The sequence below is a fragment of the Oncorhynchus mykiss genome, chromosome 26, assembly GCF_013265735.2.
Source record: "Oncorhynchus mykiss isolate Arlee chromosome 26, USDA_OmykA_1.1, whole genome shotgun sequence".
Lineage (NCBI taxonomy): Eukaryota > Metazoa > Chordata > Actinopteri > Salmoniformes > Salmonidae > Oncorhynchus > Oncorhynchus mykiss.
The window spans coordinates 33,066,322-33,081,744 of NC_048590.1; positions in this window are offsets into that span (position 1 = coordinate 33,066,322).

A 15,423-nucleotide genomic window follows, 5' to 3' on the forward strand; every position below is an offset into this window, starting at 1 on the left:
AACCCAAAAAAAAAATTTTGGGATGTTTTTTTGTTTATGTTTCCTTACTTTTTCAAAGTCACTGTGCATTTGCAATATGTTTTAATGGGCAGGTACCATCACGAATTTGTCATGCTCAAAATTCAAGCTTGTGATCTAAAATATGCAGCTGGTTACCCAACATTTTTTGGGATGTTTTTTTGTTTATGTTTCCTTACTTTTTCAAAGTCTCTGTGCATTTGCAATATGTTTTAATGGGCAGGTACCATCACGAATTTGTTTATCGAATTTGTTTATGTTTCCTTACTTTTTCAAAGTCACTGTGCATTTGCAATATGTTTCAATGGGCAGGTACCATCACGAATTTGTCATGCTCAAAATTTTTTAGATGTATTTTTTTTTGTTTCTTACTTTTTCAAAGTCACTGTGCATTTGGAATATGTTTTAATGGGCAGGTACCATCACGAATTTGTTTATCGAATTTGTTTATGTTTCCTTACTTTTTCAAAGTCACTGTGCATTTGCAATATGTTTCAATGGGCAGGTACCATCACGAATTTGTCATGCTCAAAATTTTTTAGATGTATTTTTTTTTGTTTCCTTACTTTTTCAAAGTCACTGTGCATTTGGAATATGTTTTAATGGGCAGGTACCATCACGAATTTGTTTATCGAATTTGTTTATGTTTCCTTACTTTTTCAAAGTCACTGTGCATTTGCAATATGTTTCAATGGGCAGGTACCATCACGAATTTGTCATGCTCAAAAAATTTTAGATGTATTTTTTTTTGTTTCTTACTTTTTCAAAGTCACTGTGCATTTGGAATATGTTTTAATGGGCAGGTACCATCACGAATTTGTTTATCGAATTTGTTTATGTTTCCTTACTTTTTCAAAGTCACTGTGCATTTGCAATATGTTTCAATGGGCAGGTACCATCACGAATTTGTCATGCTCAAAAAATTTTAGATGTATTTTTTTTTGTTTCTTACTTTTTCAAAGTCACTGTGCATTTGGAATATGTTTTAATGGGCAGGTACCATCACGAATCTGTTTATCGAATTTGTTTATGTTTCCTTACTTTTTCAAAGTCACTGTGCATTTGGAATATGTTTTAATGGGCAGGTACCATCACGAATTTGTTTATCGAATTTGTTTATGTTTCCTTACTTTTTCAAAGTCACTGTGCATTTGCAATATGTTTCAATGGGCAGGTACCATCACGAATTTGTCATGCTCAAAATTTTTTAGATGTATTTTTTTTTGTTTCCTTACTTTTTCAAAGTCACTGTGCATTTGGAATATGTTTTAATGGGCAGGTACCATCACGAATTTGTTTATCGAATTTGTTTATGTTTCCTTACTTTTTCAAAGTCACTGTGCATTTGCAATATGTTTCAATGGGCAGGTACCATCACGAATTTGTCATGCTCAAAAAATTTTAGATGTATTTTTTTTGGTTTCTTACTTTTTCAAAGTCACTGTGCATTTGGAATATGTTTTAATGGGCAGGTACCATCACGAATTTGTTTATCGAATTTGTTTATGTTTCCTTACTTTTTCAAAGTCACTGTGCATTTGCAATATGTTTCAATGGGCAGGTACCATCACGAATTTGTTTATCGAATTTGTTTATGTTTCCTTACTTTTTCAAAGTCACTGTGCATTTGCAATATGTTTCAATGGGCAGGTACCATCACGAATTTGTCATGCTCAAAAAATTTTAGATGTATTTTTTTTGGTTTCTTACTTTTTCAAAGTCACTGTGCATTTGGAATATGTTTTAATGGGCAGGTACCATCACGAATTTGTTTATCGAATTTGTTTATGTTTCCTTACTTTTTCAAAGTCACTGTGCATTTGCAGTATGTTTCAATGGGCAGGTACCATCACGAATTTGTCATGCTCAAAAAATTTTAGATGTATTTTTTTTTGTTTCTTACTTTTTCAAAGTCACTGTGCATTTGGAATATGTTTTAATGGGCAGGTACCATCACGAATTTGTTTATCGAATTTGTTTATGTTTCCTTACTTTTTCAAAGTCACTGTGCATTTGGAATATGTTTTAATGGGCAGGTACCATCACGAATTTGTTTATCGAATTTGTTTATGTTTCCTTACTTTTTCAAAGTCACTGTGCATTTGCAATATGTTTCAATGGGCAGGTACCATCACGAATTTGTCATGCTCAAAATTTTTTAGATGTATTTTTTTTTGTTTCCTTACTTTTTCAAAGTCACTGTGCATTTGGAATATGTTTTAATGGGCAGGTACCATCACGAATTTGTTTATCGAATTTGTTTATGTTTCCTTACTTTTTCAAAGTCACTGTGCATTTGCAATATGTTTCAATGGGCAGGTACCATCACGAATTTGTCATGCTCAAAAAATTTTAGATGTATTTTTTTTTGTTTCTTACTTTTTCAAAGTCACTGTGCATTTGGAATATGTTTTAATGGGCAGGTACCATCACGAATTTGTTTATCGAATTTGTTTATGTTTCCTTACTTTTTCAAAGTCACTGTGCATTTGGAATATGTTTTAATGGGCAGGTACCATCACGAATTTGTTTATCGAATTTGTTTATGTTTCCTTACTTTTTCAAAGTCACTGTGCATTTGCAATATGTTTCAATGGGCAGGTACCATCACGAATTTGTCATGCTCAAAATTTTTTAGATGTATTTTTTTTTGTTTCCTTACTTTTTCAAAGTCACTGTGCATTTGGAATATGTTTTAATGGGCAGGTACCATCACGAATTTGTTTATCGAATTTGTTTATGTTTCCTTACTTTTTCAAAGTCACTGTGCATTTGCAATATGTTTCAATGGGCAGGTACCATCACGAATTTGTCATGCTCAAAAAATTTTAGATGTATTTTTTTTGGTTTCTTACTTTTTCAAAGTCACTGTGCATTTGGAATATGTTTTAATGGGCAGGTACCATCACGAATTTGTTTATCAAATTTGTTTATGTTTCCTTACTTTTTCAAAGTCACTGTGCATTTGCAATATGTTTCAATGGGCAGGTACCATCACGAATTTGTCATGCTCAAAAAATTTTAGATGTATTTTTTTTTGTTTCTTACTTTTTCAAAGTCACTGTGCATTTGGAATATGTTTTAATGGGCAGGTACCATCACGAATTTGTTTATCGAATTTGTTTATGTTTCCTTACTTTTTCAAAGTCACTGTGCATTTGCAATATGTTTCAATGGGCAGGTACCATCACGAATTTGTCATGCTCAAAAAATTTTAGATGTATTTTTTTTTGTTTCTTACTTTTTCAAAGTCACTGTGCATTTGGAATATGTTTTAATGGGCAGGTACCATCACGAATTTGTTTATCGAATTTGTTTATGTTTCCTTACTTTTTCAAAGTCACTGTGCATTTGGAATATGTTTTAATGGGCAGGTACCATCACGAATTTGTTTATCGAATTTGTTTATGTTTCCTTACTTTTTCAAAGTCACTGTGCATTTGCAATATGTTTCAATGGGCAGGTACCATCACGAATTTGTCATGCTCAAAATTTTTTAGATGTATTTTTTTTTGTTTCCTTACTTTTTCAAAGTCACTGTGCATTTGCAATATGTTTCAATGGGCAGGTACCATCACGAATTTGTCATGCTCAAAAAATTTTAGATGTATTTTTTTTTGTTTCTTACTTTTTCAAAGTCACTGTGCATTTGGAATATGTTTTAATGGGCAGGTACCATCACGAATTTGTTTATCGAATTTGTTTATGTTTCCTTACTTTTTCAAAGTCACTGTGCATTTGCAATATGTTTCAATGGGCAGGTACCATCACGAATTTGTCATGCTCAAAATTTTTTAGATGTATTTTTTTTTGTTTCCTTACTTTTTCAAAGTCACTGTGCATTTGGAATATGTTTTAATGGGCAGGTACCATCACGAATTTGTTTATCGAATTTGTTTATGTTTCCTTACTTTTTCAAAGTCACTGTGCATTTGCAATATGTTTCAATGGGCAGGTACCATCACGAATTTGTCATGCTCAAAAAATTTTAGATGTATTTTTTTTGTTTCTTACTTTTTCAAAGTCACTGTGCATTTGGAATATGTTTTAATGGGCAGGTACCATCACGAATTTGTTTATCGAATTTGTTTATGTTTCCTTACTTTTTCAAAGTCACTGTGCATTTGCAATATGTTTCAATGGGCAGGTACCATCACGAATTTGTCATGCTCAAAATTTTTTAGATGTATTTTTTTTTGTTTCCTTACTTTTTCAAAGTCACTGTGCATTTGGAATATGTTCTAATGGGCAGGTACCATCACGAATTTGTTTATCGAATTTGTTTATGTTTCCTTACTTTTTCAAAGTCACTGTGCATTTGCAATATGTTTCAATGGGCAGGTACCATCACGAATTTGTCATGCTCAAAATTCAAACTTTACTTTGCTCAAACTATACCTTGGTCAACTTGTATTACATATTTCTTTTTGTTTTACTTGTGCATAAGGCATATGTTTTCTCCATTTGCAATATGATGTCATAGGAAGTCAAAAGTCAAAGTCAAAAGTAAATATTTTCCTCCGTGCACCTGGTGATCTGAAATGTGCACCTGGTGACCTGAAATGTGCACCTGGTGATCTAAAATATGCAACTGGTAACCCAAAAAAAAAATTTTGGGATGTTTTTTTGTTTATGTTTCCTTACTTTTTCAAAGTCACTGTGCATTTGCAATATGTTTTAATGGGCAGGTACCATCACGAATTTGTCATGCTCAAAATTCAAGCTTGTGATCTAAAATATGCAGCTGGTTACCCAACATTTTTTGGGATGTTTTTTTGTTTATGTTTCCTTACTTTTTCAAAGTCTCTGTGCATTTGCAATATGTTTTAATGGGCAGGTACCATCACGAATTTGTTTATCGAATTTGTTTATGTTTCCTTACTTTTTCAAAGTCACTGTGCATTTGCAATATGTTTCAATGGGCAGGTACCATCACGAATTTGTCATGCTCAAAATTTTTTAGATGTATTTTTTTTTGTTTCCTTACTTTTTCAAAGTCACTGTGCATTTGGAATATGTTTTAATGGGCAGGTACCATCACAAATTTGTTTATCGAATTTGTTTATGTTTCCTTACTTTTTCAAAGTCACTGTGCATTTGCAATATGTTTCAATGGGCAGGTACCATCACGAATTTGTCATGCTCAAAATTTTTTAGATGTATTTTTTTTTGTTTCTTACTTTTTCAAAGTCACTGTGCATTTGGAATATGTTTTAATGGGCAGGTACCATCACGAATTTGTTTATCAAATTTGTTTATGTTTCCTTACTTTTTCAAAGTCACTGTGCATTTGCAATATGTTTCAATGGGCAGGTACCATCACGAATTTGTCATGCTCAAAAAATTTTAGATGTATTTTTTTTTGTTTCTTACTTTTTCAAAGTCACTGTGCATTTGGAATATGTTTTAATGGGCAGGTACCATCACGAATTTGTTTATCGAATTTGTTTATGTTTCCTTACTTTTTCAAAGTCACTGTGCATTTGCAATATGTTTCAATGGGCAGGTACCATCACGAATTTGTCATGCTCAAAAAATTTTAGATGTATTTTTTTTTGTTTCTTACTTTTTCAAAGTCACTGTGCATTTGGAATATGTTTTAATGGGCAGGTACCATCACGAATTTGTTTATCGAATTTGTTTATGTTTCCTTACTTTTTCAAAGTCACTGTGCATTTGGAATATGTTTTAATGGGCAGGTACCATCACGAATTTGTTTATCGAATTTGTTTATGTTTCCTTACTTTTTCAAAGTCACTGTGCATTTGCAATATGTTTCAATGGGCAGGTACCATCACGAATTTGTCATGCTCAAAATTTTTTAGATGTATTTTTTTTTGTTTCCTTACTTTTTCAAAGTCACTGTGCATTTGGAATATGTTTTAATGGGCAGGTACCATCACGAATTTGTTTATCGAATTTGTTTATGTTTCCTTACTTTTTCAAAGTCACTGTGCATTTGCAATATGTTTCAATGGGCAGGTACCATCACGAATTTGTCATGCTCAAAAAATTTTAGATGTATTTTTTTTTGTTTCTTACTTTTTCAAAGTCACTGTGCATTTGGAATATGTTTTAATGGGCAGGTACCATCACGAATTTGTTTATCGAATTTGTTTATGTTTCCTTACTTTTTCAAAGTCACTGTGCATTTGCAATATGTTTTAATGGGCAGGTACCATCACGAATTTGTTTATCGAATTTGTTTATGTTTCCTTACTTTTTCAAAGTCACTGTGCATTTGCAATATGTTTCAATGGGCAGGTACCATCACGAATTTGTCATGCTCAAAAAATTTTAGATGTATTTTTTTTTGTTTCTTACTTTTTCAAAGTCACTGTGCATTTGGAATATGTTTTAATGGGCAGGTACCATCACGAATTTGTTTATCGAATTTGTTTATGTTTCCTTACTTTTTCAAAGTCACTGTGCATTTGCAATATGTTTCAATGGGCAGGTACCATCACGAATTTGTTTATCGAATTTGTTTATGTTTCCTTACTTTTTCAAAGTCACTGTGCATTTGCAATATGTTTCAATGGGCAGGTACCATCACGAATTTGTCATGCTCAAAAAATTTTAGATGTATTTTTTTTTGTTTCTTACTTTTTCAAAGTCACTGTGCATTTGGAATATGTTTTAATGGGCAGGTACCATCACGAATTTGTTTATCGAATTTGTTTATGTTTCCTTACTTTTTCAAAGTCACTGTGCATTTGCAATATGTTTCAATGGGCAGGTACCATCACGAATTTGTTTATCGAATTTGTTTATGTTTCCTTACTTTTTCAAAGTCACTGTGCATTTGCAATATGTTTCAATGGGCAGGTACCATCACGAATTTGTCATGCTCAAAAAATTTTAGATGTATTTTTTTTTGTTTCTTACTTTTTCAAAGTCACTGTGCATTTGGAATATGTTTTAATGGGCAGGTACCATCACGAATTTGTTTATCGAATTTGTTTATGTTTCCTTACTTTTTCAAAGTCACTGTGCATTTGGAATATGTTTTAATGGGCAGGTACCATCACGAATTTGTTTATCGAATTTGTTTATGTTTCCTTACTTTTTCAAAGTCACTGTGCATTTGCAATATGTTTCAATGGGCAGGTACCATCACGAATTTGTCATGCTCAAAATTTTTTAGATGTATTTTTTTTTGTTTCCTTACTTTTTCAAAGTCACTGTGCATTTGGAATATGTTTTAATGGGCAGGTACCATCACGAATTTGTTTATCGAATTTGTTTATGTTTCCTTACTTTTTCAAAGTCACTGTGCATTTGCAATATGTTTCAATGGGCAGGTACCATCACGAATTTGTCATGCTCAAAAAATTTTAGATGTATTTTTTTTTGTTTCTTACTTTTTCAAAGTCACTGTGCATTTGGAATATGTTTTAATGGGCAGGTACCATCACGAATTTGTTTATCGAATTTGTTTATGTTTCCTTACTTTTTCAAAGTCACTGTGCATTTGGAATATGTTTTAATGGGCAGGTACCATCACGAATTTGTTTATCGAATTTGTTTATGTTTCCTTACTTTTTCAAAGTCACTGTGCATTTGCAATATGTTTCAATGGGCAGGTACCATCACGAATTTGTCATGCTCAAAATTTTTTAGATGTATTTTTTTTTGTTTCCTTACTTTTTCAAAGTCACTGTGCATTTGGAATATGTTTTAATGGGCAGGTACCATCACGAATTTGTTTATCGAATTTGTTTATGTTTCCTTACTTTTTCAAAGTCACTGTGCATTTGCAATATGTTTCAATGGGCAGGTACCATCACGAATTTGTCATGCTCAAAAAATTTTAGATGTATTTTTTTTTGTTTCTTACTTTTTCAAAGTCACTGTGCATTTGGAATATGTTTTAATGGGCAGGTACCATCACGAATTTGTTTATCGAATTTGTTTATGTTTCCTTACTTTTTCAAAGTCACTGTGCATTTGGAATATGTTTTAATGGGCAGGTACCATCACGAATTTGTTTATCGAATTTGTTTATGTTTCCTTACTTTTTCAAAGTCACTGTGCATTTGCAATATGTTTCAATGGGCAGGTACCATCACGAATTTGTCATGCTCAAAATTTTTTAGATGTATTTTTTTTTGTTTCCTTACTTTTTCAAAGTCACTGTGCATTTGGAATATGTTTTAATGGGCAGGTACCATCACGAATTTGTTTATCGAATTTGTTTATGTTTCCTTACTTTTTCAAAGTCACTGTGCATTTGCAATATGTTTCAATGGGCAGGTACCATCACGAATTTGTCATGCTCAAAAAATTTTAGATGTATTTTTTTTTGTTTCTTACTTTTTCAAAGTCACTGTGCATTTGGAATATGTTTTAATGGGCAGGTACCATCACGAATTTGTTTATCGAATTTGTTTATGTTTCCTTACTTTTTCAAAGTCACTGTGCATTTGCAATATGTTTTAATGGGCAGGTACCATCACGAATTTGTTTATCGAATTTGTTTATGTTTCCTTACTTTTTCAAAGTCACTGTGCATTTGCAATATGTTTCAATGGGCAGGTACCATCACGAATTTGTCATGCTCAAAAAATTTTAGATGTATTTTTTTTTGTTTCTTACTTTTTCAAAGTCACTGTGCATTTGGAATATGTTTTAATGGGCAGGTACCATCACGAATTTGTTTATCGAATTTGTTTATGTTTCCTTACTTTTTCAAAGTCACTGTGCATTTGCAATATGTTTCAATGGGCAGGTACCATCACGAATTTGTTTATCGAATTTGTTTATGTTTCCTTACTTTTTCAAAGTCACTGTGCATTTGCAATATGTTTCAATGGGCAGGTACCATCACGAATTTGTCATGCTCAAAAAATTTTAGATGTATTTTTTTTTGTTTCTTACTTTTTCAAAGTCACTGTGCATTTGGAATATGTTTTAATGGGCAGGTACCATCACGAATTTGTTTATCGAATTTGTTTATGTTTCCTTACTTTTTCAAAGTCACTGTGCATTTGCAATATGTTTCAATGGGCAGGTACCATCACGAATTTGTTTATCGAATTTGTTTATGTTTCCTTACTTTTTCAAAGTCACTGTGCATTTGCAATATGTTTCAATGGGCAGGTACCATCACGAATTTGTCATGCTCAAAAAATTTTAGATGTATTTTTTTTTGTTTCTTACTTTTTCAAAGTCACTGTGCATTTGGAATATGTTTTAATGGGCAGGTACCATCACGAATTTGTTTATCGAATTTGTTTATGTTTCCTTACTTTTTCAAAGTCACTGTGCATTTGGAATATGTTTTAATGGGCAGGTACCATCACGAATTTGTTTATCGAATTTGTTTATGTTTCCTTACTTTTTCAAAGTCACTGTGCATTTGCAATATGTTTCAATGGGCAGGTACCATCACGAATTTGTCATGCTCAAAATTTTTTAGATGTATTTTTTTTTGTTTCCTTACTTTTTCAAAGTCACTGTGCATTTGGAATATGTTTTAATGGGCAGGTACCATCACGAATTTGTTTATCGAATTTGTTTATGTTTCCTTACTTTTTCAAAGTCACTGTGCATTTGCAATATGTTTCAATGGGCAGGTACCATCACGAATTTGTCATGCTCAAAAAATTTTAGATGTATTTTTTTTTGTTTCTTACTTTTTCAAAGTCACTGTGCATTTGGAATATGTTTTAATGGGCAGGTACCATCACGAATTTGTTTATCGAATTTGTTTATGTTTCCTTACTTTTTCAAAGTCACTGTGCATTTGCAATATGTTTCAATGGGCAGGTACCATCACGAATTTGTTTATCGAATTTGTTTATGTTTCCTTACTTTTTCAAAGTCACTGTGCATTTGCAATATGTTTCAATGGGCAGGTACCATCACGAATTTGTCATGCTCAAAAAATTTTAGATGTATTTTTTTTGTTTCTTACTTTTTCAAAGTCACTGTGCATTTGGAATATGTTTTAATGGGCAGGTACCATCACGAATTTGTTTATCGAATTTGTTTATGTTTCCTTACTTTTTCAAAGTCACTGTGCATTTGCAGTATGTTTCAATGGGCAGGTACCATCACGAATTTGTCATGCTCAAAAAATTTTAGATGTATTTTTTTTTGTTTCTTACTTTTTCAAAGTCACTGTGCATTTGGAATATGTTTTAATGGGCAGGTACCATCACGAATTTGTTTATCGAATTTGTTTATGTTTCCTTACTTTTTCAAAGTCACTGTGCATTTGGAATATGTTTTAATGGGCAGGTACCATCACGAATTTGTTTATCGAATTTGTTTATGTTTCCTTACTTTTTCAAAGTCACTGTGCATTTGCAATATGTTTCAATGGGCAGGTACCATCACGAATTTGTCATGCTCAAAATTTTTTAGATGTATTTTTTTTTGTTTCCTTACTTTTTCAAAGTCACTGTGCATTTGGAATATGTTTTAATGGGCAGGTACCATCACGAATTTGTTTATCGAATTTGTTTATGTTTCCTTACTTTTTCAAAGTCACTGTGCATTTGCAATATGTTTCAATGGGCAGGTACCATCACGAATTTGTCATGCTCAAAATTTTTTAGATGTATTTTTTTTTGTTTCTTACTTTTTCAAAGTCACTGTGCATTTGGAATATGTTTTAATGGGCAGGTACCATCACGAATTTGTTTATCAAATTTGTTTATGTTTCCTTACTTTTTCAAAGTCACTGTGCATTTGCAATATGTTTCAATGGGCAGGTACCATCACGAATTTGTCATGCTCAAAAAATTTTAGATGTATTTTTTTTTGTTTCTTACTTTTTCAAAGTCACTGTGCATTTGGAATATGTTTTAATGGGCAGGTACCATCACGAATTTGTTTATCGAATTTGTTTATGTTTCCTTACTTTTTCAAAGTCACTGTGCATTTGCAATATGTTTCAATGGGCAGGTACCATCACGAATTTGTCATGCTCAAAAAATTTTAGATGTATTTTTTTTTGTTTCTTACTTTTTCAAAGTCACTGTGCATTTGGAATATGTTTTAATGGGCAGGTACCATCACGAATTTGTTTATCGAATTTGTTTATGTTTCCTTACTTTTTCAAAGTCACTGTGCATTTGGAATATGTTTTAATGGGCAGGTACCATCACGAATTTGTTTATCGAATTTGTTTATGTTTCCTTACTTTTTCAAAGTCACTGTGCATTTGCAATATGTTTCAATGGGCAGGTACCATCACGAATTTGTCATGCTCAAAATTTTTTAGATGTATTTTTTTTTGTTTCCTTACTTTTTCAAAGTCACTGTGCATTTGGAATATGTTTTAATGGGCAGGTACCATCACGAATTTGTTTATCGAATTTGTTTATGTTTCCTTACTTTTTCAAAGTCACTGTGCATTTGCAATATGTTTCAATGGGCAGGTACCATCACGAATTTGTCATGCTCAAAAAATTTTAGATGTATTTTTTTTGTTTCTTACTTTTTCAAAGTCACTGTGCATTTGGAATATGTTTTAATGGGCAGGTACCATCACGAATTTGTTTATCGAATTTGTTTATGTTTCCTTACTTTTTCAAAGTCACTGTGCATTTGCAATATGTTTCAATGGGCAGGTACCATCACGAATTTGTCATGCTCAAAATTTTTTAGATGTATTTTTTTTTGTTTCCTTACTTTTTCAAAGTCACTGTGCATTTGGAATATGTTCTAATGGGCAGGTACCATCACGAATTTGTTTATCGAATTTGTTTATGTTTCCTTACTTTTTCAAAGTCACTGTGCATTTGCAATATGTTTCAATGGGCAGGTACCATCACGAATTTGTCATGCTCAAAATTCAAACTTTACTTTGCTCAAACTATACCTTGGTCAACTTGTATTACATATTTCTTTTTGTTTTACTTGTGCATAAGGCATATGTTTTCTCCATTTGCAATATGATGTCATAGGAAGTCAAAAGTCAAAGTCAAAAGTAAATATTTTCCTCCGTGCACCTGGTGATCTGAAATGTGCACCTGGTGACCTGAAATGTGCACCTGGTGATCTAAAATATGCAACTGGTAACCCCAAAAAAAAAATTTGGGATGTTTTTTTGTTTATGTTTCCTTACTTTTTCAAAGTCACTGTGCATTTGCAATATGTTTTAATGGGCAGGTACCATCACGAATTTGTCATGCTCAAAATTCAAGCTTGTGATCTAAAATATGCAGCTGGTTACCCAACATTTTTTGGGATGTTTTTTTGTTTATGTTTCCTTACTTTTTCAAAGTCTCTGTGCATTTGCAATATGTTTTAATGGGCAGGTACCATCACGAATTTGTTTATCGAATTTGTTTATGTTTCCTTACTTTTTCAAAGTCACTGTGCATTTGCAATATGTTTCAATGGGCAGGTACCATCACGAATTTGTCATGCTCAAAATTTTTTAGATGTATTTTTTTTTGTTTCCTTACTTTTTCAAAGTCACTGTGCATTTGGAATATGTTTTAATGGGCAGGTACCATCACGAATTTGTTTATCGAATTTGTTTATGTTTCCTTACTTTTTCAAAGTCACTGTGCATTTGCAATATGTTTCAATGGGCAGGTACCATCACGAATTTGTCATGCTCAAAATTTTTTAGATGTATTTTTTTTTGTTTCTTACTTTTTCAAAGTCACTGTGCATTTGGAATATGTTTTAATGGGCAGGTACCATCACGAATTTGTTTATCAAATTTGTTTATGTTTCCTTACTTTTTCAAAGTCACTGTGCATTTGCAATATGTTTCAATGGGCAGGTACCATCACGAATTTGTCATGCTCAAAAAATTTTAGATGTATTTTTTTTTGTTTCTTACTTTTTCAAAGTCACTGTGCATTTGGAATATGTTTTAATGGGCAGGTACCATCACGAATTTGTTTATCGAATTTGTTTATGTTTCCTTACTTTTTCAAAGTCACTGTGCATTTGCAATATGTTTCAATGGGCAAGTACCATCACGAATTTGTCATGCTCAAAAAATTTTAGATGTATTTTTTTTTGTTTCTTACTTTTTCAAAGTCACTGTGCATTTGGAATATGTTTTAATGGGCAGGTACCATCACGAATTTGTTTATCGAATTTGTTTATGTTTCCTTACTTTTTCAAAGTCACTGTGCATTTGGAATATGTTTTAATGGGCAGGTACCATCACGAATTTGTTTATCGAATTTGTTTATGTTTCCTTACTTTTTCAAAGTCACTGTGCATTTGCAATATGTTTCAATGGGCAGGTACCATCACGAATTTGTCATGCTCAAAATTTTTTAGATGTATTTTTTTTTGTTTCCTTACTTTTTCAAAGTCACTGTGCATTTGGAATATGTTTTAATGGGCAGGTACCATCACGAATTTGTTTATCGAATTTGTTTATGTTTCCTTACTTTTTCAAAGTCACTGTGCATTTGCAATATGTTTCAATGGGCAGGTACCATCACGAATTTGTCATGCTCAAAAAATTTTAGATGTATTTTTTTTTGTTTCTTACTTTTTCAAAGTCACTGTGCATTTGGAATATGTTTTAATGGGCAGGTACCATCACGAATTTGTTTATCGAATTTGTTTATGTTTCCTTACTTTTTCAAAGTCACTGTGCATTTGCAATATGTTTCAATGGGCAGGTACCATCACGAATTTGTTTATCGAATTTGTTTATGTTTCCTTACTTTTTCAAAGTCACTGTGCATTTGCAATATGTTTCAATGGGCAGGTACCATCACGAATTTGTCATGCTCAAAAAATTTTAGATGTATTTTTTTTTGTTTCTTACTTTTTCAAAGTCACTGTGCATTTGGAATATGTTTTAATGGGCAGGTACCATCACGAATTTGTTTATCGAATTTGTTTATGTTTCCTTACTTTTTCAAAGTCACTGTGCATTTGGAATATGTTTTAATGGGCAGGTACCATCACGAATTTGTTTATCGAATTTGTTTATGTTTCCTTACTTTTTCAAAGTCACTGTGCATTTGCAATATGTTTCAATGGGCAGGTACCATCACGAATTTGTCATGCTCAAAATTTTTTAGATGTATTTTTTTTTGTTTCCTTACTTTTTCAAAGTCACTGTGCATTTGGAATATGTTTTAATGGGCAGGTACCATCACGAATTTGTTTATCGAATTTGTTTATGTTTCCTTACTTTTTCAAAGTCACTGTGCATTTGCAATATGTTTCAATGGGCAGGTACCATCACGAATTTGTCATGCTCAAAAAATTTTAGATGTATTTTTTTTTGTTTCTTACTTTTTCAAAGTCACTGTGCATTTGGAATATGTTTTAATGGGCAGGTACCATCACGAATTTGTTTATCGAATTTGTTTATGTTTCCTTACTTTTTCAAAGTCACTGTGCATTTGCAATATGTTTCAATGGGCAGGTACCATCACGAATTTGTTTATCGAATTTGTTTATGTTTCCTTACTTTTTCAAAGTCACTGTGCATTTGCAATATGTTTCAATGGGCAGGTACCATCACGAATTTGTCATGCTCAAAAAATTTTAGATGTATTTTTTTTTGTTTCTTACTTTTTCAAAGTCACTGTGCATTTGGAATATGTTTTAATGGGCAGGTACCATCACGAATTTGTTTATCGAATTTGTTTATGTTTCCTTACTTTTTCAAAGTCACTGTGCATTTGCAGTATGTTTCAATGGGCAGGTACCATCACGAATTTGTCATGCTCAAAAAATTTTAGATGTATTTTTTTTTGTTTCTTACTTTTTCAAAGTCACTGTGCATTTGGAATATGTTTTAATGGGCAGGTACCATCACGAATTTGTTTATCGAATTTGTTTATGTTTCCTTACTTTTTCAAAGTCACTGTGCATTTGGAATATGTTTTAATGGGCAGGTACCATCACGAATTTGTTTATCGAATTTGTTTATGTTTCCTTACTTTTTCAAAGTCACTGTGCATTTGCAATATGTTTCAATGGGCAGGTACCATCACGAATTTGTCATGCTCAAAATTTTTTAGATGTATTTTTTTTTGTTTCCTTACTTTTTCAAAGTCACTGTGCATTTGGAATATGTTTTAATGGGCAGGTACCATCACGAATTTGTTTATCGAATTTGTTTATGTTTCCTTACTTTTTCAAAGTCACTGTGCATTTGCAATATGTTTCAATGGGCAGGTACCATCACGAATTTGTCATGCTCAAAATTTTTTAGATGTATTTTTTTTTGTTTCTTACTTTTTCAAAGTCACTGTGCATTTGGAATATGTTTTAATGGGCAGGTACCATCACGAATTTGTTTATCAAATTTGTTTATGTTTCCTTACTTTTTCAAAGTCACTGTGCATTTGCAATATGTTTCAATGGGCAGGTACCATCACGAATTTGTCATGCTCAAAAAATTTTAGATGTATTTTTTTTTGTTTCTTACTTTTTCAAAGTCACTGTGCATTTGGA